Source organism: Carassius gibelio, chromosome B19 (genome assembly GCF_023724105.1).
Source record: "Carassius gibelio isolate Cgi1373 ecotype wild population from Czech Republic chromosome B19, carGib1.2-hapl.c, whole genome shotgun sequence".
Taxonomy (NCBI): Eukaryota; Metazoa; Chordata; class Actinopteri; order Cypriniformes; family Cyprinidae; genus Carassius; species Carassius gibelio.
In genome coordinates this window covers 2,356,170-2,383,181 of record NC_068414.1, presented here as the reverse complement: position 1 = coordinate 2,383,181, position 27,012 = coordinate 2,356,170, and the positions used below count along the sequence as shown (strand labels likewise).

The 27,012-nt window shown below is 46.1% G+C and overlaps 5 non-coding genes across 5 annotated transcripts; all 5 read left to right on the top strand.

Annotated features, from left to right (window-relative positions):
• The first annotated feature begins 1,845 nt into the window (after nt 1-1,845).
• Nucleotides 1,846-1,917, top strand: trnag-ucc (transfer RNA glycine (anticodon UCC)). The gene has a single exon. It is a non-coding gene; the product is annotated as a tRNA-Gly (tRNA).
• A 6,154-nt stretch (nt 1,918-8,071) lies between these two features.
• On the top strand, nt 8,072-8,143 carry trnag-ucc (transfer RNA glycine (anticodon UCC)). Its single transcript has one exon. It is a non-coding gene; the product is annotated as a tRNA-Gly (tRNA).
• A 5,021-nt stretch (nt 8,144-13,164) lies between these two features.
• Nucleotides 13,165-13,236, top strand: trnag-ucc (transfer RNA glycine (anticodon UCC)). Its single transcript has one exon. It is a non-coding gene; the product is annotated as a tRNA-Gly (tRNA).
• Nucleotides 13,237-20,526: 7,290 nt separating this feature from the next.
• On the top strand, nt 20,527-20,598 carry trnag-ucc (transfer RNA glycine (anticodon UCC)). The gene has a single exon. It is a non-coding gene; the product is annotated as a tRNA-Gly (tRNA).
• Nucleotides 20,599-26,363: 5,765 nt separating this feature from the next.
• Nucleotides 26,364-26,478, top strand: LOC127980534 (U5 spliceosomal RNA). Its single transcript, XR_008159553.1, has one exon. It is a non-coding gene; the product is annotated as a U5 spliceosomal RNA (small nuclear RNA).
• Nucleotides 26,479-27,012: the final 534 nt, after the last annotated feature.

Below are 27,012 nucleotides of genomic sequence, written 5' to 3'. Positions count from 1 at the left end.
TGGATCCGGGTGACTGAAGCGGATACAGACTGGATCTGGTGGCTACGGTGACCTCGGAATAAGGGATTTCTTTAAAAGACTTTTTTTTTTCATATAAGATTTTATCCAACTTTTCAGATAGAGGCATGAGAAAGAGATTGCCTTGATTGGGCTTTTGGTTATTATAGGCACTCTCTGCGTTTGACCACTTCGTGTTTATTTAGCCGGATGGGAAGGCAGCGCTTTCTTGTACGTGACGGGATGCAAATTCTTGAAGGCTCTCTTTAGTGACGGGTCCAAACAAAGATCTCATCTGCTCCTCTAGCCCTATCGGCGACTCGTGCACTTCGAGCCTTCTTAGTGACGGCGCAAGTTGCTGACTGCTGACTGCTTTGGTGGTATAGTGGTGAGCATAGCTGCCTTCCAAGCAGTTGGAGAAAGCAGTGCGCATGTCCTTTGGCTCGGGCTGACGTCGAAGCAGAACTCCCTCTGTGACCTGTGCCTCCACCCAAAACTTTTGGATGGAATAATTTCGGATGGACCCATCATTAGCTGAAGTCGCATAACACTTGGAACACTACCCGTAGCAGGGGTCATTGTTTGGACTCTTTTTTTTTTTTTTTTTTTTTTTAAATTGCGCTTTAAACAGAAAGTATTGCGTCAATGCAACTGAACAACATTAATTAGGAACACAGTGCGTCAAAAAGCAAAATGACAGTTAAAGGCATTTCGTTATTGAACTCTTTGATGACATCATTCAGCTAAGTTCAGTTTAAATAGTATCTGTGCAATAATTTGCAATCAAGTCAACGATATCGCTGTACATGAAGTGTCCCCAGCTCCGCCTGCCAGAAGCGACAGAGGGAAGAAACCAAAACTCGATCGGTGAAAGGATGGAGAAAAAACCCGGTGAGAAACCAGGCTCAATCGGGGAGACAGTTCTCCCCTTGTCAGACGAAACAGGTAGATCAGCTCCAGGCTGCAGGAATGTCAGACTGTGCAGAAGAATCATCTGTTTCCTGTGGTCTTGTCCAGGTGGTCTTTACAGGGGATTTGTATCTGCGGCTCATCTAGTTGTCACGGTCTCCGCTGTGTTTCTGGGCCATAGAGGTCCTTTCTAGGTGTTGATCCACCATCTTCTCTGTATACGGACTGGATCCGGGTGACTGAAGCGGATACAGACTGGATCTGGTGGCTACGGTGACCTCGGAATAAGGGATTTCTTTAAAAGACTTTTTTTTTCATATAAGATTTTATCCAACTTTTCAGATAGAGGCATGAGAAAGAGATTGCCTTGATTGGGCTTTTGGTTATTATAGGCACTCTCTGCGTTTGACCACTTCGTGTTTATTTAGCCGGATGGGAAGGCAGCGCTTTCTTGTACGTGACGGGATGCAAATTCTTGAAGGCTCTCTTTAGTGACGGGTCCAAACAAAGATCTCATCTGCTCCTCTAGCCCTATCGGCGACTCGTGCACTTCGAGCCTTCTTAGTGACGGCGCAAGTTGCTGACTGCTGACTGCGTTGGTGGTATAGTGGTGAGCATAGCTGCCTTCCAAGCAGTTGACACGGATTCGATTCCCGGCCAACGCATATCCTTTGGCTCGGGCTGACGTCGAAGCAGAACTCCCTCTGTGACCTGTGCCTCCACCCAAAACTTTTGGATGGAATAATTTCGGATGGACCCATCATTAGCTGAAGTCGCATAACACTTGCAACACTACCGGTAGCAGGGGTCATTGTTTGGACTCTTTTTTATTTTTTTTTATTTTTTTTATTGCGCTTTAAACAAAAAGTATTGTGTCAATGCAACTGAACAACATTTATTAGGAACACAGTGCGTCAATAAAGCTACTGTCTTCCGCCTGCGTTGGTGGTATAGTGGTGAGCATAGCTGCCTTCCAAGCAGTTGACCCGGGTTCGATTCCCGGCCAACGCATGTCCTTTGGCTCGGGCTGACGTCGAAGCAGAACTCCTTCTGTGACCTGCGACTCCAACCAAACATTTTGGATGGATCATTCGGAAGACGAAAAGAACCAGCTCTCCCCGTCGGGGAATCGAACCCCGGTCTTCCGCGTGACAGGCGGAGATACTGTCCACTATACTAACGAGGAGCCGTGCATGCTGCCGTTTCTCCCCCAACTGACGGCACTGCACTGACATAACTAAACAATGCATGGCTTCTTCTGACGCAGACCCAGCCCTAGCACCGTAAAATTTCTGATGGACCCATCATTAGCTGAAGTCGCATAACACTTGGAACACTACCTGTAGCAGGGGTCATTGTTTGGACTCTTTTTTTTTTGTTTGTTTTTTTTTTAAATTGCGCTTTAAACAGAAAGTATTGCGTCAATGCAACTGAACAACATTAATTAGGAACACAGTGCGTCAAAAAGCAAAATGACAGTTAAAGGCATTTCGTTATTGAACTCTTTGATGACATCATTCAGCTAAGTTCAGTTTAAATAGTATCTGTGCAATAATTTGCAATCAAGTCAACGATATCGCTGTACATGAAGTGTCCCCAGCTCCGCCTGCCAGAAGCGACAGAGGGAAGAAACCAAAACTCGATCGGTGAAAGGATGGAGAAAAAACCCGGTGAGAAACCAGGCTCAATCGGGGAGACAGTTCTCCCCTTGTCAGACGAAACAGGTAGATCAGCTCCAGGCTGCAGGAATGTCAGACTGTGCAGAAGAATCATCTGTTTCCTGTGGTCTTGTCCAGGTGGTCTTTACAGGGGATTTGTATCTGCGGCTCATCTAGTTGTCACGGTCTCCGCTGTGTTTCTGGGCCATAGAGGTCCTTTCTAGGTGTTGATCCACCATCTTCTCTGTATACGGACTGGATCCGGGTGACTGAAGCGGATACAGACTGGATCTGGTGGCTACGGTGACCTCGGAATAAGGGATTTCTTTAAAAGACTTTTTTTTTTTCATATAAGATTTTATCCAACTTTTCAGATAGAGGCATGAGAAAGAGATTGCCTTGATTGGACTTTTGGTTATTATAGGCACTCTCTGCGTTTGACCACTTCGTGTTTATTTAGCCGGATGGGAAGGCAGCGCTTTCTTGTACGTGACGGGATGCAAATTCTTGAAGGCTCTCTTTAGTGACGGGTCCAAACAAAGATCTCATCTGCTCCTCTAGCCCTATCGGCGACTCGTGCACTTCGAGCCTTCTTAGTGACGGCGCAAGTTGCTGACTGCTGACTGCGTTGGTGGTATAGTGGTGAGCATAGCTGCCTTCCAAGCAGTTGGAGAAAGCAGTGCGCATGTCCTTTGGCTCGGGCTGACGTCGAAGCAGAACTCCCTCTGTGACCTGTGCCTCCACCCAAAACTTTTGGATGGAATAATTTCGGATGGACCCATCATTAGCTGAAGTCGCATAACACTTGGAACACTACCCGTAGCAGGGGTCATTGTTTGGACTCTTTTTTTTTTTTTTTTTTTTTTTTAAATTGCGCTTTAAACAGAAAGTATTGCGTCAATGCAACTGAACAACATTAATTAGGAACACAGTGCGTCAAAAAGCAAAATGACAGTTAAAGGCATTTCGTTATTGAACTCTTTGATGACATCATTCAGCTAAGTTCAGTTTAAATAGTATCTGTGCAATAATTTGCAATCAAGTCAACGATATCGCTGTACATGAAGTGTCCCCAGCTCCGCCTGCCAGAAGCGACAGAGGGAAGAAACCAAAACTCGATCGGTGAAAGGATGGAGAAAAAACCCGGTGAGAAACCAGGCTCAATCGGGGAGACAGTTCTCCCCTTGTCAGACGAAACAGGTAGATCAGCTCCAGGCTGCAGGAATGTCAGACTGTGCAGAAGAATCATCTGTTTCCTGTGGTCTTGTCCAGGTGGTCTTTACAGGGGATTTGTATCTGCGGCTCATCTAGTTGTCACGGTCTCCGCTGAGTTTCTGGGCCATAGAGGTCCTTTCTAGGTGTTGATCCACCATCTTCTCTGTATACGGACTGGATCCGGGTGACTGAAGCGGATACAGACTGGATCTGGTGGCTACGGTGACCTCGGAATAAGGGATTTCTTTAAAAGACTTTTTTTTTCATATAAGATTTTATCCAACTTTTCAGATAGAGGCATGAGAAAGAGATTGCCTTGATTGGGCTTTTGGTTATTATAGGCACTCTCTGCGTTTGACCACTTCGTGTTTATTTAGCCGGATGGGAAGGCAGCGCTTTCTTGTACGTGACGGGATGCAAATTCTTGAAGGCTCTCTTTAGTGACGGGTCCAAACAAAGATCTCATCTGCTCCTCTAGCCCTATCGGCGACTCGTGCACTTCGAGCCTTCTTAGTGACGGCGCAAGTTGCTGACTGCTGACTGCTGACTGCGTTGGTGGTATAGTGGTGAGCATAGCTGCCTTCCAAGCAGTTGGAGAAAGCAGTGCGCATGTCCTTTGGCTCGGGCTGACGTCGAAGCAGAACTCCCTCTGTGACCTGTGCCTCCACCCAAAACTTTTGGATGGAATAATTTCGGATGGACCCATCATTAGCTGAAGTCGCATAACACTTGCAACACTACCCGTAGCAGGGGTCATTGTTTGGACTCTTTTTTTTTTTTTTTTTTTTTTTAATTGCGCTTTAAACAAAAAGTATTGTGTCAATGCAACTGAACAACATTTATTAGGAACACAGTGCGTCAAAAAGCAAAATGACAGTTAAAGGCATTTCGTTATTGAACTCTTTGATGACATCATTCAGCTAAGTTCAGTTTAAATAGTATCTGTGCAATAATTTGCAATCAAGTCAACGATATCGCTGTACATGAAGTGTCCCCATCTCCGCCTGCCAGAAGCGACAGAGGGAAGAAACCAAAACTCGATCGGTGAAAGGATGGAGAAAAAACCCGGTGAGAAACCAGGCTCAATCGGGGAGACAGTTCTCCCCTTGTCAGACGAAACAGGTAGATCAGCTCCAGGCTGCAGGAATGTCAGACTGTGCAGAAGAATCATCTGTTTCCTGTGGTCTTGTCCAGGTGGTCTTTACAGGGGATTTGTATCTGCGGCTCATCTAGTTGTCACGGTCTCCGCTGTGTTTCTGGGCCATAGAGGTCCTTTCTAGGTGTTGATCCACCATCTTCTCTGTATACGGACTGGATCCGGGTGACTGAAGCGGATACAGACTGGATCTGGTGGCTACGGTGACCTCGGAATAAGGGATTTCTTTAAAAGACTTTTTTTTTTCATATAAGATTTCATCCAACTTTTCAGATAGAGGCATGAGAAAGAGATTGCCTTGATTGGGCTTTTGGTTATTATAGGCACTCTCTGCGTTTGACCACTTCGTGTTTATTTAGCCGGATGGGAAGGCAGCGCTTTCTTGTACGTGACGGGATGCAAATTCTTGAAGGCTCTCTTTAGTGACGGGTCCAAACAAAGATCTCATCTGCTCCTCTAGCCCTATCGGCGACTCGTGCACTTCGAGCCTTCTTAGTGACGGCGCAAGTTGCTGACTGCTGACTGCGTTGGTGGTATAGTGGTGAGCATAGCTGCCTTCCAAGCAGTTGGAGAAAGCAGTGCGCATGTCCTTTGGCTCGGGCTGACGTCGAAGCAGAACTCCCTCTGTGACCTGTGCCTCCACCCAAAACTTTTGGATGGAATAATTTCGGATGGACCCATCATTAGCTGAAGTCGCATAACACTTGGAACACTACCCGTAGCAGGGGTCATTGTTTGGACTCTTTTTTTTTTTTTTTTTTTTTTTAAATTGCGCTTTAAACAGAAAGTATTGCGTCAATGCAACTGAACAACATTAATTAGGAACACAGTGCGTCAAAAAGCAAAATGACAGTTAAAGGCATTTCGTTATTGAACTCTTTGATGACATCATTCAGCTAAGTTCAGTTTAAATAGTATCTGTGCAATAATTTGCAATCAAGTCAACGATATCGCTGTACATGAAGTGTCCCCAGCTCCGCCTGCCAGAAGCGACAGAGGGAAGAAACCAAAACTCGATCGGTGAAAGGATGGAGAAAAAACCCGGTGAGAAACCAGGCTCAATCGGGGAGACAGTTCTCCCCTTGTCAGACGAAACAGGTAGATCAGCTCCAGGCTGCAGGAATGTCAGACTGTGCAGAAGAATCATCTGTTTCCTGTGGTCTTGTCCAGGTGGTCTTTACAGGGGATTTGTATCTGCGGCTCATCTAGTTGTCACGGTCTCCGCTGTGTTTCTGGGCCATAGAGGTCCTTTCTAGGTGTTGATCCACCATCTTCTCTGTATACGGACTGGATCCGGGTGACTGAAGCGGATACAGACTGGATCTGGTGGCTACGGTGACCTCGGAATAAGGGATTTCTTTAAAAGACTTTTTTTTTCATATAAGATTTTATCCAACTTTTCAGATAGAGGCATGAGAAAGAGATTGCCTTGATTGGGCTTTTGGTTATTATAGGCACTCTCTGCGTTTGACCACTTCGTGTTTATTTAGCCGGATGGGAAGGCAGCGCTTTCTTGTACGTGACGGGATGCAAATTCTTGAAGGCTCTCTTTAGTGACGGGTCCAAACAAAGATCTCATCTGCTCCTCTAGCCCTATCGGCGACTCGTGCACTTCGAGCCTTCTTAGTGACGGCGCAAGTTGCTGACTGCTGACTGCGTTGGTGGTATAGTGGTGAGCATAGCTGCCTTCCAAGCAGTTGACCCGGATTCGATTCCCGGCCAACGCATGTCCTTTGGCTCGGGCTGACGTCGAAGCAGAACTCCCTCTGTGACCTGTGCCTCCATCCAAAACTTTTGGATGGAATAATTTCGGATGGACCCATCATTAGCTGAAGTCGCATAACACTTGGAACACTACCCGTAGCAGGGGTCATTGTTTGGACTCTTTTTTTTTTTTTTTTAAATTGCGCTTTAAACAGAAAGTATTGCGTCAATGCAACTGAACAACATTAATTAGGAACACAGTGCGTCAAAAAGCAAAATGACAGTTAAAGGCATTTCGTTATTGAACTCTTTGATGACATCATTCAGCTAAGTTCAGTTTAAATAGTATCTGTGCAATAATTTGCAATCAAGTCAACGATATCGCTGTACATGAAGTGTCCCCAGCTCCGCCTGCCAGAAGCGACAGAGGCAAGAAACCAAAACTCGATCGGTGAAAGGATGGAGAAAAAACCCGGTGAGAAACCAGGCTCAATCGGGGAGACAGTTCTCCCCTTGTCAGACGAAACAGGTAGATCAGCTCCAGGCTGCAGGAATGTCAGACTGTGCAGAAGAATCATCTGTTTCCTGTGGTCTTGTCCAGGTGGTCTTTACAGGGGATTTGTATCTGCGGCTCATCTAGTTGTCACGGTCTCCGCTGTGTTTCTGGGCCATAGAGGTCCTTTCTAGGTGTTGATCCACCATCTTCTCTGGATACGGACTGGATCCGGGTGACTGAAGCGGATACAGACTGGATCTGGTGGCTACGGTGACCTCGGAATAAGGGATTTCTTTAAAAGACTTTTTTTTTCATATAAGATTTTATCCAACTTTTCAGATAGAGGCATGAGAAAGAGATTGCCTTGATTGGGCTTTTGGTTATTATAGGCACTCTCTGCGTTTGACCACTTCGTGTTTATTTAGCCGGATGGGAAGGCAGCGCTTTCTTGTACGTGACGGGATGCAAATTCTTGAAGGCTCTCTTTAGTGACGGGTCCAAACAAAGATCTCATCTGCTCCTCTAGCCCTATCGGCGACTCGTGCACTTCGAGCCTTCTTAGTGACGGCGCAAGTTGCTGACTGCTGACTGCGTTGGTGGTATAGTGGTGAGCATAGCTGCCTTCCAAGCAGTTGACACGGATTCGATTCCCGGCCAACGCATATCCTTTGGCTCGGGCTGACGTCGAAGCAGAACTCCCTCTGTGACCTGTGCCTCCACCCAAAACTTTTGGATGGAATAATTTCGGATGGACCCATCATTAGCTGAAGTCGCATAACACTTGCAACACTACCGGTAGCAGGGGTCATTGTTTGGACTCTTTTTTATTTTTTTTTATTTTTTTTATTGCGCTTTAAACAAAAAGTATTGTGTCAATGCAACTGAACAACATTTATTAGGAACACAGTGCGTCAATAAAGCTACTGTCTTCCGCCTGCGTTGGTGGTATAGTGGTGAGCATAGCTGCCTTCCAAGCAGTTGACCCGGGTTCGATTCCCGGCCAACGCATGTCCTTTGGCTCGGGCTGACGTCGAAGCAGAACTCCTTCTGTGACCTGCGACTCCAACCAAACATTTTGGATGGATCATTCGGAAGACGAAAAGAACCAGCTCTCCCCGTCGGGGAATCGAACCCCGGTCTTCCGCGTGACAGGCGGAGATACTGTCCACTATACTAACGAGGAGCCGTGCATGCTGCCGTTTCTCCCCCAACTGACGGCACTGCACTGACATAACTAAACAATGCATGGCTTCTTCTGACGCAGACCCAGCCCTAGCACCGTAAAATTTCTGATGGACCCATCATTAGCTGAAGTCGCATAACACTTGGAACACTACCTGTAGCAGGGGTCATTGTTTGGACTCTTTTTTTTTTGTTTGTTTTTTTTTTAAATTGCGCTTTAAACAGAAAGTATTGCGTCAATGCAACTGAACAACATTAATTAGGAACACAGTGCGTCAAAAAGCAAAATGACAGTTAAAGGCATTTCGTTATTGAACTCTTTGATGACATCATTCAGCTAAGTTCAGTTTAAATAGTATCTGTGCAATAATTTGCAATCAAGTCAACGATATCGCTGTACATGAAGTGTCCCCAGCTCCGCCTGCCAGAAGCGACAGAGGGAAGAAACCAAAACTCGATCGGTGAAAGGATGGAGAAAAAACCCGGTGAGAAACCAGGCTCAATCGGGGAGACAGTTCTCCCCTTGTCAGACGAAACAGGTAGATCAGCTCCAGGCTGCAGGAATGTCAGACTGTGCAGAAGAATCATCTGTTTCCTGTGGTCTTGTCCAGGTGGTCTTTACAGGGGATTTGTATCTGCGGCTCATCTAGTTGTCACGGTCTCCGCTGTGTTTCTGGGCCATAGAGGTCCTTTCTAGGTGTTGATCCACCATCTTCTCTGTATACGGACTGGATCCGGGTGACTGAAGCGGATACAGACTGGATCTGGTGGCTACGGTGACCTCGGAATAAGGGATTTCTTTAAAAGACTTTTTTTTTTTCATATAAGATTTTATCCAACTTTTCAGATAGAGGCATGAGAAAGAGATTGCCTTGATTGGACTTTTGGTTATTATAGGCACTCTCTGCGTTTGACCACTTCGTGTTTATTTAGCCGGATGGGAAGGCAGCGCTTTCTTGTACGTGACGGGATGCAAATTCTTGAAGGCTCTCTTTAGTGACGGGTCCAAACAAAGATCTCATCTGCTCCTCTAGCCCTATCGGCGACTCGTGCACTTCGAGCCTTCTTAGTGACGGCGCAAGTTGCTGACTGCTGACTGCGTTGGTGGTATAGTGGTGAGCATAGCTGCCTTCCAAGCAGTTGGAGAAAGCAGTGCGCATGTCCTTTGGCTCGGGCTGACGTCGAAGCAGAACTCCCTCTGTGACCTGTGCCTCCACCCAAAACTTTTGGATGGAATAATTTCGGATGGACCCATCATTAGCTGAAGTCGCATAACACTTGGAACACTACCCGTAGCAGGGGTCATTGTTTGGACTCTTTTTTTTTTTTTTTTTTTTTTTTAAATTGCGCTTTAAACAGAAAGTATTGCGTCAATGCAACTGAACAACATTAATTAGGAACACAGTGCGTCAAAAAGCAAAATGACAGTTAAAGGCATTTCGTTATTGAACTCTTTGATGACATCATTCAGCTAAGTTCAGTTTAAATAGTATCTGTGCAATAATTTGCAATCAAGTCAACGATATCGCTGTACATGAAGTGTCCCCAGCTCCGCCTGCCAGAAGCGACAGAGGGAAGAAACCAAAACTCGATCGGTGAAAGGATGGAGAAAAAACCCGGTGAGAAACCAGGCTCAATCGGGGAGACAGTTCTCCCCTTGTCAGACGAAACAGGTAGATCAGCTCCAGGCTGCAGGAATGTCAGACTGTGCAGAAGAATCATCTGTTTCCTGTGGTCTTGTCCAGGTGGTCTTTACAGGGGATTTGTATCTGCGGCTCATCTAGTTGTCACGGTCTCCGCTGAGTTTCTGGGCCATAGAGGTCCTTTCTAGGTGTTGATCCACCATCTTCTCTGTATACGGACTGGATCCGGGTGACTGAAGCGGATACAGACTGGATCTGGTGGCTACGGTGACCTCGGAATAAGGGATTTCTTTAAAAGACTTTTTTTTTCATATAAGATTTTATCCAACTTTTCAGATAGAGGCATGAGAAAGAGATTGCCTTGATTGGGCTTTTGGTTATTATAGGCACTCTCTGCGTTTGACCACTTCGTGTTTATTTAGCCGGATGGGAAGGCAGCGCTTTCTTGTACGTGACGGGATGCAAATTCTTGAAGGCTCTCTTTAGTGACGGGTCCAAACAAAGATCTCATCTGCTCCTCTAGCCCTATCGGCGACTCGTGCACTTCGAGCCTTCTTAGTGACGGCGCAAGTTGCTGACTGCTGACTGCTGACTGCGTTGGTGGTATAGTGGTGAGCATAGCTGCCTTCCAAGCAGTTGGAGAAAGCAGTGCGCATGTCCTTTGGCTCGGGCTGACGTCGAAGCAGAACTCCCTCTGTGACCTGTGCCTCCACCCAAAACTTTTGGATGGAATAATTTCGGATGGACCCATCATTAGCTGAAGTCGCATAACACTTGCAACACTACCCGTAGCAGGGGTCATTGTTTGGACTCTTTTTTTTTTTTTTTTTTTTTTTTAAATTGCGCTTTAAACAGAAAGTATTGCGTCAATGCAACTGAACAACATTAATTAGGAACACAGTGCGTCAAAAAGCAAAATGACAGTTAAAGGCATTTCGTTATTGAACTCTTTGATGACATCATTCAGCTAAGTTCAGTTTAAATAGTATCTGTGCAATAATTTGCAATCAAGTCAACGATATCGCTGTACATGAAGTGTCCCCAGCTCCGCCTGCCAGAAGCGACAGAGGGAAGAAACCAAAACTCGATCGGTGAAAGGATGGAGAAAAAACCCGGTGAGAAACCAGGCTCAATCGGGGAGACAGTTCTCCCCTTGTCAGACGAAACAGGTAGATCAGCTCCAGGCTGCAGGAATGTCAGACTGTGCAGAAGAATCATCTGTTTCCTGTGGTCTTGTCCAGGTGGTCTTTACAGGGGATTTGTATCTGCGGCTCATCTAGTTGTCACGGTCTCCGCTGTGTTTCTGGGCCATAGAGGTCCTTTCTAGGTGTTGATCCACCATCTTCTCTGTATACGGACTGGATCCGGGTGACTGAAGCGGATACAGACTGGATCTGGTGGCTACGGTGACCTCGGAATAAGGGATTTCTTTAAAAGACTTTTTTTTTTCATATAAGATTTTATCCAACTTTTCAGATAGAGGCATGAGAAAGAGATTGCCTTGATTGGGCTTTTGGTTATTATAGGCACTCTCTGCGTTTGACCACTTCGTGTTTATTTAGCCGGATGGGAAGGCAGCGCTTTCTTGTACGTGACGGGATGCAAATTCTTGAAGGCTCTCTTTAGTGACGGGTCCAAACAAAGATCTCATCTGCTCCTCTAGCCCTATCGGCGACTCGTGCACTTCGAGCCTTCTTAGTGACGGCGCAAGTTGCTGACTGCTGACTGCTTTGGTGGTATAGTGGTGAGCATAGCTGCCTTCCAAGCAGTTGGAGAAAGCAGTGCGCATGTCCTTTGGCTCGGGCTGACGTCGAAGCAGAACTCCCTCTGTGACCTGTGCCTCCACCCAAAACTTTTGGATGGAATAATTTCGGATGGACCCATCATTAGCTGAAGTCGCATAACACTTGGAACACTACCCGTAGCAGGGGTCATTGTTTGGACTCTTTTTTTTTTTTTTTTTTTTTTTAAATTGCGCTTTAAACAGAAAGTATTGCGTCAATGCAACTGAACAACATTAATTAGGAACACAGTGCGTCAAAAAGCAAAATGACAGTTAAAGGCATTTCGTTATTGAACTCTTTGATGACATCATTCAGCTAAGTTCAGTTTAAATAGTATCTGTGCAATAATTTGCAATCAAGTCAACGATATCGCTGTACATGAAGTGTCCCCAGCTCCGCCTGCCAGAAGCGACAGAGGGAAGAAACCAAAACTCGATCGGTGAAAGGATGGAGAAAAAACCCGGTGAGAAACCAGGCTCAATCGGGGAGACAGTTCTCCCCTTGTCAGACGAAACAGGTAGATCAGCTCCAGGCTGCAGGAATGTCAGACTGTGCAGAAGAATCATCTGTTTCCTGTGGTCTTGTCCAGGTGGTCTTTACAGGGGATTTGTATCTGCGGCTCATCTAGTTGTCACGGTCTCCGCTGTGTTTCTGGGCCATAGAGGTCCTTTCTAGGTGTTGATCCACCATCTTCTCTGTATACGGACTGGATCCGGGTGACTGAAGCGGATACAGACTGGATCTGGTGGCTACGGTGACCTCGGAATAAGGGATTTCTTTAAAAGACTTTTTTTTTCATATAAGATTTTATCCAACTTTTCAGATAGAGGCATGAGAAAGAGATTGCCTTGATTGGGCTTTTGGTTATTATAGGCACTCTCTGCGTTTGACCACTTCGTGTTTATTTAGCCGGATGGGAAGGCAGCGCTTTCTTGTACGTGACGGGATGCAAATTCTTGAAGGCTCTCTTTAGTGACGGGTCCAAACAAAGATCTCATCTGCTCCTCTAGCCCTATCGGCGACTCGTGCACTTCGAGCCTTCTTAGTGACGGCGCAAGTTGCTGACTGCTGACTGCGTTGGTGGTATAGTGGTGAGCATAGCTGCCTTCCAAGCAGTTGACACGGATTCGATTCCCGGCCAACGCATATCCTTTGGCTCGGGCTGACGTCGAAGCAGAACTCCCTCTGTGACCTGTGCCTCCACCCAAAACTTTTGGATGGAATAATTTCGGATGGACCCATCATTAGCTGAAGTCGCATAACACTTGCAACACTACCGGTAGCAGGGGTCATTGTTTGGACTCTTTTTTATTTTTTTTTATTTTTTTTATTGCGCTTTAAACAAAAAGTATTGTGTCAATGCAACTGAACAACATTTATTAGGAACACAGTGCGTCAATAAAGCTACTGTCTTCCGCCTGCGTTGGTGGTATAGTGGTGAGCATAGCTGCCTTCCAAGCAGTTGACCCGGGTTCGATTCCCGGCCAACGCATGTCCTTTGGCTCGGGCTGACGTCGAAGCAGAACTCCTTCTGTGACCTGCGACTCCAACCAAACATTTTGGATGGATCATTCGGAAGACGAAAAGAACCAGCTCTCCCCGTCGGGGAATCGAACCCCGGTCTTCCGCGTGACAGGCGGAGATACTGTCCACTATACTAACGAGGAGCCGTGCATGCTGCCGTTTCTCCCCCAACTGACGGCACTGCACTGACATAACTAAACAATGCATGGCTTCTTCTGACGCAGACCCAGCCCTAGCACCGTAAAATTTCTGATGGACCCATCATTAGCTGAAGTCGCATAACACTTGGAACACTACCTGTAGCAGGGGTCATTGTTTGGACTCTTTTTTTTTTGTTTGTTTTTTTTTTAAATTGCGCTTTAAACAGAAAGTATTGCGTCAATGCAACTGAACAACATTAATTAGGAACACAGTGCGTCAAAAAGCAAAATGACAGTTAAAGGCATTTCGTTATTGAACTCTTTGATGACATCATTCAGCTAAGTTCAGTTTAAATAGTATCTGTGCAATAATTTGCAATCAAGTCAACGATATCGCTGTACATGAAGTGTCCCCAGCTCCGCCTGCCAGAAGCGACAGAGGGAAGAAACCAAAACTCGATCGGTGAAAGGATGGAGAAAAAACCCGGTGAGAAACCAGGCTCAATCGGGGAGACAGTTCTCCCCTTGTCAGACGAAACAGGTAGATCAGCTCCAGGCTGCAGGAATGTCAGACTGTGCAGAAGAATCATCTGTTTCCTGTGGTCTTGTCCAGGTGGTCTTTACAGGGGATTTGTATCTGCGGCTCATCTAGTTGTCACGGTCTCCGCTGTGTTTCTGGGCCATAGAGGTCCTTTCTAGGTGTTGATCCACCATCTTCTCTGTATACGGACTGGATCCGGGTGACTGAAGCGGATACAGACTGGATCTGGTGGCTACGGTGACCTCGGAATAAGGGATTTCTTTAAAAGACTTTTTTTTTTTCATATAAGATTTTATCCAACTTTTCAGATAGAGGCATGAGAAAGAGATTGCCTTGATTGGACTTTTGGTTATTATAGGCACTCTCTGCGTTTGACCACTTCGTGTTTATTTAGCCGGATGGGAAGGCAGCGCTTTCTTGTACGTGACGGGATGCAAATTCTTGAAGGCTCTCTTTAGTGACGGGTCCAAACAAAGATCTCATCTGCTCCTCTAGCCCTATCGGCGACTCGTGCACTTCGAGCCTTCTTAGTGACGGCGCAAGTTGCTGACTGCTGACTGCGTTGGTGGTATAGTGGTGAGCATAGCTGCCTTCCAAGCAGTTGGAGAAAGCAGTGCGCATGTCCTTTGGCTCGGGCTGACGTCGAAGCAGAACTCCCTCTGTGACCTGTGCCTCCACCCAAAACTTTTGGATGGAATAATTTCGGATGGACCCATCATTAGCTGAAGTCGCATAACACTTGGAACACTACCCGTAGCAGGGGTCATTGTTTGGACTCTTTTTTTTTTTTTTTTTTTTTTTTAAATTGCGCTTTAAACAGAAAGTATTGCGTCAATGCAACTGAACAACATTAATTAGGAACACAGTGCGTCAAAAAGCAAAATGACAGTTAAAGGCATTTCGTTATTGAACTCTTTGATGACATCATTCAGCTAAGTTCAGTTTAAATAGTATCTGTGCAATAATTTGCAATCAAGTCAACGATATCGCTGTACATGAAGTGTCCCCAGCTCCGCCTGCCAGAAGCGACAGAGGGAAGAAACCAAAACTCGATCGGTGAAAGGATGGAGAAAAAACCCGGTGAGAAACCAGGCTCAATCGGGGAGACAGTTCTCCCCTTGTCAGACGAAACAGGTAGATCAGCTCCAGGCTGCAGGAATGTCAGACTGTGCAGAAGAATCATCTGTTTCCTGTGGTCTTGTCCAGGTGGTCTTTACAGGGGATTTGTATCTGCGGCTCATCTAGTTGTCACGGTCTCCGCTGAGTTTCTGGGCCATAGAGGTCCTTTCTAGGTGTTGATCCACCATCTTCTCTGTATACGGACTGGATCCGGGTGACTGAAGCGGATACAGACTGGATCTGGTGGCTACGGTGACCTCGGAATAAGGGATTTCTTTAAAAGACTTTTTTTTTCATATAAGATTTTATCCAACTTTTCAGATAGAGGCATGAGAAAGAGATTGCCTTGATTGGGCTTTTGGTTATTATAGGCACTCTCTGCGTTTGACCACTTCGTGTTTATTTAGCCGGATGGGAAGGCAGCGCTTTCTTGTACGTGACGGGATGCAAATTCTTGAAGGCTCTCTTTAGTGACGGGTCCAAACAAAGATCTCATCTGCTCCTCTAGCCCTATCGGCGACTCGTGCACTTCGAGCCTTCTTAGTGACGGCGCAAGTTGCTGACTGCTGACTGCTGACTGCGTTGGTGGTATAGTGGTGAGCATAGCTGCCTTCCAAGCAGTTGGAGAAAGCAGTGCGCATGTCCTTTGGCTCGGGCTGACGTCGAAGCAGAACTCCCTCTGTGACCTGTGCCTCCACCCAAAACTTTTGGATGGAATAATTTCGGATGGACCCATCATTAGCTGAAGTCGCATAACACTTGCAACACTACCCGTAGCAGGGGTCATTGTTTGGACTCTTTTTTTTTTTTTTTTTTTTTTAATTGCGCTTTAAACAAAAAGTATTGTGTCAATGCAACTGAACAACATTTATTAGGAACACAGTGCGTCAAAAAGCAAAATGACAGTTAAAGGCATTTCGTTATTGAACTCTTTGATGACATCATTCAGCTAAGTTCAGTTTAAATAGTATCTGTGCAATAATTTGCAATCAAGTCAACGATATCGCTGTACATGAAGTGTCCCCATCTCCGCCTGCCAGAAGCGACAGAGGGAAGAAACCAAAACTCGATCGGTGAAAGGATGGAGAAAAAACCCGGTGAGAAACCAGGCTCAATCGGGGAGACAGTTCTCCCCTTGTCAGACGAAACAGGTAGATCAGCTCCAGGCTGCAGGAATGTCAGACTGTGCAGAAGAATCATCTGTTTCCTGTGGTCTTGTCCAGGTGGTCTTTACAGGGGATTTGTATCTGCGGCTCATCTAGTTGTCACGGTCTCCGCTGAGTTTCTGGGCCATAGAGGTCCTTTCTAGGTGTTGATCCACCATCTTCTCTGTATACGGACTGGATCCGGGTGACTGAAGCGGATACAGACTGGATCTGGTGGCTACGGTGACCTCGGAATAAGGGATTTCTTTAAAAGACTTTTTTTTTCATATAAGATTTTATCCAACTTTTCAGATAGAGGCATGAGAAAGAGATTGCCTTGATTGGGCTTTTGGTTATTATAGGCACTCTCTGCGTTTGACCACTTCGTGTTTATTTAGCCGGATGGGAAGGCAGCGCTTTCTTGTACGTGACGGGATGCAAATTCTTGAAGGCTCTCTTTAGTGACGGGTCCAAACAAAGATCTCATCTGCTCCTCTAGCCCTATCGGCGACTCGTGCACTTCGAGCCTTCTTAGTGACGGCGCAAGTTGCTGACTGCTGACTGCTGACTGCGTTGGTGGTATAGTGGTGAGCATAGCTGCCTTCCAAGCAGTTGGAGAAAGCAGTGCGCATGTCCTTTGGCTCGGGCTGACGTCGAAGCAGAACTCCCTCTGTGACCTGTGCCTCCACCCAAAACTTTTGGATGGAATAATTTCGGATGGACCCATCATTAGCTGAAGTCGCATAACACTTGCAACACTACCCGTAGCAGGGGTCATTGTTTGGACTCTTTTTTTTTTTTTTTTTTTTTTTAATTGCGCTTTAAACAAAAAGTATTGTGTCAATGCAACTGAACAACATTTATTAGGAACACAGTGCGTCAAAAAGCAAAATGACAGTTAAAGGCATTTCGTTATTGAACTCTTTGATGACATCATTCAGCTAAGTTCAGTTTAAATAGTATCTGTGCAATAATTTGCAATCAAGTCAACGATATCGCTGTACATGAAGTGTCCCCATCTCCGCCTGCCAGAAGCGACAGAGGGAAGAAACCAAAACTCGATCGGTGAAAGGATGGAGAAAAAACCCGGTGAGAAACCAGGCTCAATCGGGGAGACAGTTCTCCCCTTGTCAGACGAAACAGGTAGATCAGCTCCAGGCTGCAGGAATGTCAGACTGTGCAGAAGAATCATCTGTTTCCTGTGGTCTTGTCCAGGTGGTCTTTACAGGGGATTTGTATCTGCGGCTCATCTAGTTGTCACGGTCTCCGCTGTGTTTCTGGGCCATAGAGGTCCTTTCTAGGTGTTGATCCACCATCTTCTCTGTATACGGACTGGATCCGGGTGACTGAAGCGGATACAGACTGGATCTGGTGGCTACGGTGACCTCGGAATAAGGGATTTCTTTAAAAGACTTTTTTTTTTCATATAAGATTTCATCCAACTTTTCAGATAGAGGCATGAGAAAGAGATTGCCTTGATTGGGCTTTTGGTTATTATAGGCACTCTCTGCGTTTGACCACTTCGTGTTTATTTAGCCGGATGGGAAGGCAGCGCTTTCTTGTACGTGACGGGATGCAAATTCTTGAAGGCTCTCTTTAGTGACGGGTCCAAACAAAGATCTCATCTGCTCCTCTAGCCCTATCGGCGACTCGTGCACTTCGAGCCTTCTTAGTGACGGCGCAAGTTGCTGACTGCTGACTGCGTTGGTGGTATAGTGGTGAGCATAGCTGCCTTCCAAGCAGTTGGAGAAAGCAGTGCGCATGTCCTTTGGCTCGGGCTGACGTCGAAGCAGAACTCCCTCTGTGACCTGTGCCTCCACCCAAAACTTTTGGATGGAATAATTTCGGATGGACCCATCATTAGCTGAAGTCGCATAACACTTGGAACACTACCCGTAGCAGGGGTCATTGTTTGGACTCTTTTTTTTTTTTTTTTTTTTTTTAAATTGCGCTTTAAACAGAAAGTATTGCGTCAATGCAACTGAACAACATTAATTAGGAACACAGTGCGTCAAAAAGCAAAATGACAGTTAAAGGCATTTCGTTATTGAACTCTTTGATGACATCATTCAGCTAAGTTCAGTTTAAATAGTATCTGTGCAATAATTTGCAATCAAGTCAACGATATCGCTGTACATGAAGTGTCCCCAGCTCCGCCTGCCAGAAGCGACAGAGGGAAGAAACCAAAACTCGATCGGTGAAAGGATGGAGAAAAAACCCGGTGAGAAACCAGGCTCAATCGGGGAGACAGTTCTCCCCTTGTCAGACGAAACAGGTAGATCAGCTCCAGGCTGCAGGAATGTCAGACTGTGCAGAAGAATCATCTGTTTCCTGTGGTCTTGTCCAGGTGGTCTTTACAGGGGATTTGTATCTGCGGCTCATCTAGTTGTCACGGTCTCCGCTGTGTTTCTGGGCCATAGAGGTCCTTTCTAGGTGTTGATCCACCATCTTCTCTGTATACGGACTGGATCCGGGTGACTGAAGCGGATACAGACTGGATCTGGTGGCTACGGTGACCTCGGAATAAGGGATTTCTTTAAAAGACTTTTTTTTTCATATAAGATTTTATCCAACTTTTCAGATAGAGGCATGAGAAAGAGATTGCCTTGATTGGGCTTTTGGTTATTATAGGCACTCTCTGCGTTTGACCACTTCGTGTTTATTTAGCCGGATGGGAAGGCAGCGCTTTCTTGTACGTGACGGGATGCAAATTCTTGAAGGCTCTCTTTAGTGACGGGTCCAAACAAAGATCTCATCTGCTCCTCTAGCCCTATCGGCGACTCGTGCACTTCGAGCCTTCTTAGTGACGGCGCAAGTTGCTGACTGCTGACTGCGTTGGTGGTATAGTGGTGAGCATAGCTGCCTTCCAAGCAGTTGACCCGGATTCGATTCCCGGCCAACGCATGTCCTTTGGCTCGGGCTGACGTCGAAGCAGAACTCCCTCTGTGACCTGTGCCTCCATCCAAAACTTTTGGATGGAATAATTTCGGATGGACCCATCATTAGCTGAAGTCGCATAACACTTGGAACACTACCCGTAGCAGGGGTCATTGTTTGGACTCTTTTTTTTTTTTTTTTAAATTGCGCTTTAAACAGAAAGTATTGCGTCAATGCAACTGAACAACATTAATTAGGAACACAGTGCGTCAAAAAGCAAAATGACAGTTAAAGGCATTTCGTTATTGAACTCTTTGATGACATCATTCAGCTAAGTTCAGTTTAAATAGTATCTGTGCAATAATTTGCAATCAAGTCAACGATATCGCTGTACATGAAGTGTCCCCAGCTCCGCCTGCCAGAAGCGACAGAGGCAAGAAACCAAAACTCGATCGGTGAAAGGATGGAGAAAAAACCCGGTGAGAAACCAGGCTCAATCGGGGAGACAGTTCTCCCCTTGTCAGACGAAACAGGTAGATCAGCTCCAGGCTGCAGGAATGTCAGACTGTGCAGAAGAATCATCTGTTTCCTGTGGTCTTGTCCAGGTGGTCTTTACAGGGGATTTGTATCTGCGGCTCATCTAGTTGTCACGGTCTCCGCTGTGTTTCTGGGCCATAGAGGTCCTTTCTAGGTGTTGATCCACCATCTTCTCTGGATACGGACTGGATCCGGGTGACTGAAGCGGATACAGACTGGATCTGGTGGCTACGGTGACCTCGGAATAAGGGATTTCTTTAAAAGACTTTTTTTTTCATATAAGATTTTATCCAACTTTTCAGATAGAGGCATGAGAAAGAGATTGCCTTGATTGGGCTTTTGGTTATTATAGGCACTCTCTGCGTTTGACCACTTCGTGTTTATTTAGCCGGATGGGAAGGCAGCGCTTTCTTGTACGTGACGGGATGCAAATTCTTGAAGGCTCTCTTTAGTGACGGGTCCAAACAAAGATCTCATCTGCTCCTCTAGCCCTATCGGCGACTCGTGCACTTCGAGCCTTCTTAGTGACGGCGCAAGTTGCTGACTGCTGACTGCGTTGGTGGTATAGTGGTGAGCATAGCTGCCTTCCAAGCAGTTGACACGGATTCGATTCCCGGCCAACGCATATCCTTTGGCTCGGGCTGACGTCGAAGCAGAACTCCCTCTGTGACCTGTGCCTCCACCCAAAACTTTTGGATGGAATAATTTCGGATGGACCCATCATTAGCTGAAGTCGCATAACACTTGCAACACTACCGGTAGCAGGGGTCATTGTTTGGACTCTTTTTTATTTTTTTTTATTTTTTTTATTGCGCTTTAAACAAAAAGTATTGTGTCAATGCAACTGAACAACATTTATTAGGAACACAGTGCGTCAATAAAGCTACTGTCTTCCGCCTGCGTTGGTGGTATAGTGGTGAGCATAGCTGCCTTCCAAGCAGTTGACCCGGGTTCGATTCCCGGCCAACGCATGTCCTTTGGCTCGGGCTGACGTCGAAGCAGAACTCCTTCTGTGACCTGCGACTCCAACCAAACATTTTGGATGGATCATTCGGAAGACGAAAAGAACCAGCTCTCCCCGTCGGGGAATCGAACCCCGGTCTTCCGCGTGACAGGCGGAGATACTGTCCACTATACTAACGAGGAGCCGTGCATGCTGCCGTTTCTCCCCCAACTGACGGCACTGCACTGACATAACTAAACAATGCATGGCTTCTTCTGACGCAGACCCAGCCCTAGCACCGTAAAATTTCTGATGGACCCATCATTAGCTGAAGTCGCATAACACTTGGAACACTACCTGTAGCAGGGGTCATTGTTTGGACTCTTTTTTTTTTGTTTGTTTTTTTTTTAAATTGCGCTTTAAACAGAAAGTATTGCGTCAATGCAACTGAACAACATTAATTAGGAACACAGTGCGTCAAAAAGCAAAATGACAGTTAAAGGCATTTCGTTATTGAACTCTTTGATGACATCATTCAGCTAAGTTCAGTTTAAATAGTATCTGTGCAATAATTTGCAATCAAGTCAACGATATCGCTGTACATGAAGTGTCCCCAGCTCCGCCTGCCAGAAGCGACAGAGGGAAGAAACCAAAACTCGATCGGTGAAAGGATGGAGAAAAAACCCGGTGAGAAACCAGGCTCAATCGGGGAGACAGTTCTCCCCTTGTCAGACGAAACAGGTAGATCAGCTCCAGGCTGCAGGAATGTCAGACTGTGCAGAAGAATCATCTGTTTCCTGTGGTCTTGTCCAGGTGGTCTTTACAGGGGATTTGTATCTGCGGCTCATCTAGTTGTCACGGTCTCCGCTGTGTTTCTGGGCCATAGAGGTCCTTTCTAGGTGTTGATCCACCATCTTCTCTGTATACGGACTGGATCCGGGTGACTGAAGCGGATACAGACTGGATCTGGTGGCTACGGTGACCTCGGAATAAGGGATTTCTTTAAAAGACTTTTTTTTTTTCATATAAGATTTTATCCAACTTTTCAGATAGAGGCATGAGAAAGAGATTGCCTTGATTGGACTTTTGGTTATTATAGGCACTCTCTGCGTTTGACCACTTCGTGTTTATTTAGCCGGATGGGAAGGCAGCGCTTTCTTGTACGTGACGGGATGCAAATTCTTGAAGGCTCTCTTTAGTGACGGGTCCAAACAAAGATCTCATCTGCTCCTCTAGCCCTATCGGCGACTCGTGCACTTCGAGCCTTCTTAGTGACGGCGCAAGTTGCTGACTGCTGACTGCGTTGGTGGTATAGTGGTGAGCATAGCTGCCTTCCAAGCAGTTGGAGAAAGCAGTGCGCATGTCCTTTGGCTCGGGCTGACGTCGAAGCAGAACTCCCTCTGTGACCTGTGCCTCCACCCAAAACTTTTGGATGGAATAATTTCGGATGGACCCATCATTAGCTGAAGTCGCATAACACTTGGAACACTACCCGTAGCAGGGGTCATTGTTTGGACTCTTTTTTTTTTTTTTTTTTTTTTTTAAATTGCGCTTTAAACAGAAAGTATTGCGTCAATGCAACTGAACAACATTAATTAGGAACACAGTGCGTCAAAAAGCAAAATGACAGTTAAAGGCATTTCGTTATTGAACTCTTTGATGACATCATTCAGCTAAGTTCAGTTTAAATAGTATCTGTGCAATAATTTGCAATCAAGTCAACGATATCGCTGTACATGAAGTGTCCCCAGCTCCGCCTGCCAGAAGCGACAGAGGGAAGAAACCAAAACTCGATCGGTGAAAGGATGGAGAAAAAACCCGGTGAGAAACCAGGCTCAATCGGGGAGACAGTTCTCCCCTTGTCAGACGAAACAGGTAGATCAGCTCCAGGCTGCAGGAATGTCAGACTGTGCAGAAGAATCATCTGTTTCCTGTGGTCTTGTCCAGGTGGTCTTTACAGGGGATTTGTATCTGCGGCTCATCTAGTTGTCACGGTCTCCGCTGAGTTTCTGGGCCATAGAGGTCCTTTCTAGGTGTTGATCCACCATCTTCTCTGTATACGGACTGGATCCGGGTGACTGAAGCGGATACAGACTGGATCTGGTGGCTACGGTGACCTCGGAATAAGGGATTTCTTTAAAAGACTTTTTTTTTCATATAAGATTTTATCCAACTTTTCAGATAGAGGCATGAGAAAGAGATTGCCTTGATTGGGCTTTTGGTTATTATAGGCACTCTCTGCGTTTGACCACTTCGTGTTTATTTAGCCGGATGGGAAGGCAGCGCTTTCTTGTACGTGACGGGATGCAAATTCTTGAAGGCTCTCTTTAGTGACGGGTCCAAACAAAGATCTCATCTGCTCCTCTAGCCCTATCGGCGACTCGTGCACTTCGAGCCTTCTTAGTGACGGCGCAAGTTGCTGACTGCTGACTGCTGACTGCGTTGGTGGTATAGTGGTGAGCATAGCTGCCTTCCAAGCAGTTGGAGAAAGCAGTGCGCATGTCCTTTGGCTCGGGCTGACGTCGAAGCAGAACTCCCTCTGTGACCTGTGCCTCCACCCAAAACTTTTGGATGGAATAATTTCGGATGGACCCATCATTAGCTGAAGTCGCATAACACTTGCAACACTACCCGTAGCAGGGGTCATTGTTTGGACTCTTTTTTTTTTTTTTTTTTTTTTTAATTGCGCTTTAAACAAAAAGTATTGTGTCAATGCAACTGAACAACATTTATTAGGAACACAGTGCGTCAAAAAGCAAAATGACAGTTAAAGGCATTTCGTTATTGAACTCTTTGATGACATCATTCAGCTAAGTTCAGTTTAAATAGTATCTGTGCAATAATTTGCAATCAAGTCAACGATATCGCTGTACATGAAGTGTCCCCATCTCCGCCTGCCAGAAGCGACAGAGGGAAGAAACCAAAACTCGATCGGTGAAAGGATGGAGAAAAAACCCGGTGAGAAACCAGGCTCAATCGGGGAGACAGTTCTCCCCTTGTCAGACGAAACAGGTAGATCAGCTCCAGGCTGCAGGAATGTCAGACTGTGCAGAAGAATCATCTGTTTCCTGTGGTCTTGTCCAGGTGGTCTTTACAGGGGATTTGTATCTGCGGCTCATCTAGTTGTCACGGTCTCCGCTGTGTTTCTGGGCCATAGAGGTCCTTTCTAGGTGTTGATCCACCATCTTCTCTGTATACGGACTGGATCCGGGTGACTGAAGCGGATACAGACTGGATCTGGTGGCTACGGTGACCTCGGAATAAGGGATTTCTTTAAAAGACTTTTTTTTTTCATATAAGATTTCATCCAACTTTTCAGATAGAGGCATGAGAAAGAGATTGCCTTGATTGGGCTTTTGGTTATTATAGGCACTCTCTGCGTTTGACCACTTCGTGTTTATTTAGCCGGATGGGAAGGCAGCGCTTTCTTGTACGTGACGGGATGCAAATTCTTGAAGGCTCTCTTTAGTGACGGGTCCAAACAAAGATCTCATCTGCTCCTCTAGCCCTATCGGCGACTCGTGCACTTCGAGCCTTCTTAGTGACGGCGCAAGTTGCTGACTGCTGACTGCGTTGGTGGTATAGTGGTGAGCATAGCTGCCTTCCAAGCAGTTGGAGAAAGCAGTGCGCATGTCCTTTGGCTCGGGCTGACGTCGAAGCAGAACTCCCTCTGTGACCTGTGCCTCCACCCAAAACTTTTGGATGGAATAATTTCGGATGGACCCATCATTAGCTGAAGTCGCATAACACTTGGAACACTACCCGTAGCAGGGGTCATTGTTTGGACTCTTTTTTTTTTTTTTTTTTTTTTAAATTGCGCTTTAAACAGAAAGTATTGCGTCAATGCAACTGAACAACATTAATTAGGAACACAGTGCGTCAAAAAGCAAAATGACAGTTAAAGGCATTTCGTTATTGAACTCTTTGATGACATCATTCAGCTAAGTTCAGTTTAAATAGTATCTGTGCAATAATTTGCAATCAAGTCAACGATATCGCTGTACATGAAGTGTCCCCAGCTCCGCCTGCCAGAAGCGACAGAGGGAAGAAACCAAAACTCGATCGGTGAAAGGATGGAGAAAAAACCCGGTGAGAAACCAGGCTCAATCGGGGAGACAGTTCTCCCCTTGTCAGACGAAACAGGTAGATCAGCTCCAGGCTGCAGGAATGTCAGACTGTGCAGAAGAATCATCTGTTTCCTGTGGTCTTGTCCAGGTGGTCTTTACAGGGGATTTGTATCTGCGGCTCATCTAGTTGTCACGGTCTCCGCTGTGTTTCTGGGCCATAGAGGTCCTTTCTAGGTGTTGATCCACCATCTTCTCTGTATACGGACTGGATCCGGGTGACTGAAGCGGATACAGACTGGATCTGGTGGCTACGGTGACCTCGGAATAAGGGATTTCTTTAAAAGACTTTTTTTTTCATATAAGATTTTATCCAACTTTTCAGATAGAGGCATGAGAAAGAGATTGCAATGATTGGGCTTTTGGTTATTATAGGCACTCTCTGCGTTTGACCACTTCGTGTTTATTTAGCCGGATGGGAAGGCAGCGCTTTCTTGTACGTGACGGGATGCAAATTCTTGAAGGCTCTCTTTAGTGACGGGTCCAAACAAAGATCTCATCTGCTCCTCTAGCCCTATCGGCGACTCGTGCACTTCGAGCCTTCTTAGTGACGGCGCAAGTTGCTGACTGCTGACTGCGTTGGTGGTATAGTGGTGAGCATAGCTGCCTTCCAAGCAGTTGACCCGGATTCGATTCCCGGCCAACGCATGTCCTTTGGCTCGGGCTGACGTCGAAGCAGAACTCCCTCTGTGACCTGTGCCTCCATCCAAAACTTTTGGATGGAATAATTTCGGATGGACCCATCATTAGCTGAAGTCGCATAACACTTGGAACACTACCCGTAGCAGGGGTCATTGTTTGGACTCTTTTTTTTTTTTTTTTAAATTGCGCTTTAAACAGAAAGTATTGCGTCAATGCAACTGAACAACATTAATTAGGAACACAGTGCGTCAAAAAGCAAAATGACAGTTAAAGGCATTTCGTTATTGAACTCTTTGATGACATCATTCAGCTAAGTTCAGTTTAAATAGTATCTGTGCAATAATTTGCAATCAAGTCAACGATATCGCTGTACATGAAGTGTCCCCAGCTCCGCCTGCCAGAAGCGACAGAGGCAAGAAACCAAAACTCGATCGGTGAAAGGATGGAGAAAAAACCCGGTGAGAAACCAGGCTCAATCGGGGAGACAGTTCTCCCCTTGTCAGACGAAACAGGTAGATCAGCTCCAGGCTGCAGGAATGTCAGACTGTGCAGAAGAATCATCTGTTTCCTGTGGTCTTGTCCAGGTGGTCTTTACAGGGGATTTGTATCTGCGGCTCATCTAGTTGTCACGGTCTCCGCTGTGTTTCTGGGCCATAGAGGTCCTTTCTAGGTGTTGATCCACCATCTTCTCTGGATACGGACTGGATCCGGGTGACTGAAGCGGATACAGACTGGATCTGGTGGCTACGGTGACCTCGGAATAAGGGATTTCTTTAAAAGACTTTTTTTTTCATATAAGATTTTATCCAACTTTTCAGATAGAGGCATGAGAAAGAGATTGCCTTGATTGGGCTTTTGGTTATTGGTGGACCGAGAGGACTTTTTTGAGTTTTACTCCTCCCTTTTGGAGTAGGGGGGGGGGGGTGCTGACGAAACACATGTGGGCAGGCATTGTCACCCTTGATGACCCTTGGCGAGCGTAGTAGTTTAACAGAGGCAGCGCACAGGCCCGAGGGTTTGGAGACACAGCTCGAGTTTCTCTTCATTGTCGCATAAATCTTTCGCCTTTTACTAAAGATTTCCGTGGAGGGGAACTTTTGCGAGTGACCTGTATTTTTGGGTGCTCTGCTCACAGCAGAGCTACATCGAAATGTCAAGAGCAGAATCAGTTTGACCGTCCGGCAGCATGCTGCGAGAGGGCTTGCCACTGGTCATTGTCTGAATAGGCACTCTCTGCGTTTGACCACTTCGTGTTTATTTAGCCGGATGGGAAGGCAGCGCTTTCTTGTACGTGACGGGATGCAAATTCTTGAAGGCTCTCTTTAGTGACGGGTCCAAACAAAGATCTCATCTGCTCCTCTAGCCCTATCGGCGACTCGTGCACTTCGAGCCTTCTTAGTGACGGCGCAAGTTGCTGACTGCTGACTGCGTTGGTGGTATAGTGGTGAGCATAGCTGCCTTCCAAGCAGTTGGAAAGAGCAGTGCGCATGTCCTTTGGCTCGGGCTGACGTCGAAGCAGAACTCCCTCTGTGACCTGTGCCTCCACCCAAAACTTTTGGATGGAATAATTTCGGATGGACCCATCATTAGCTGAAGTCGCATAACACTTGCAACACTACCCGTAGCAGGGGTCATTGTTTGGACTCTTTTTTTTTTTTTTTTTTTTTAATTGCGCT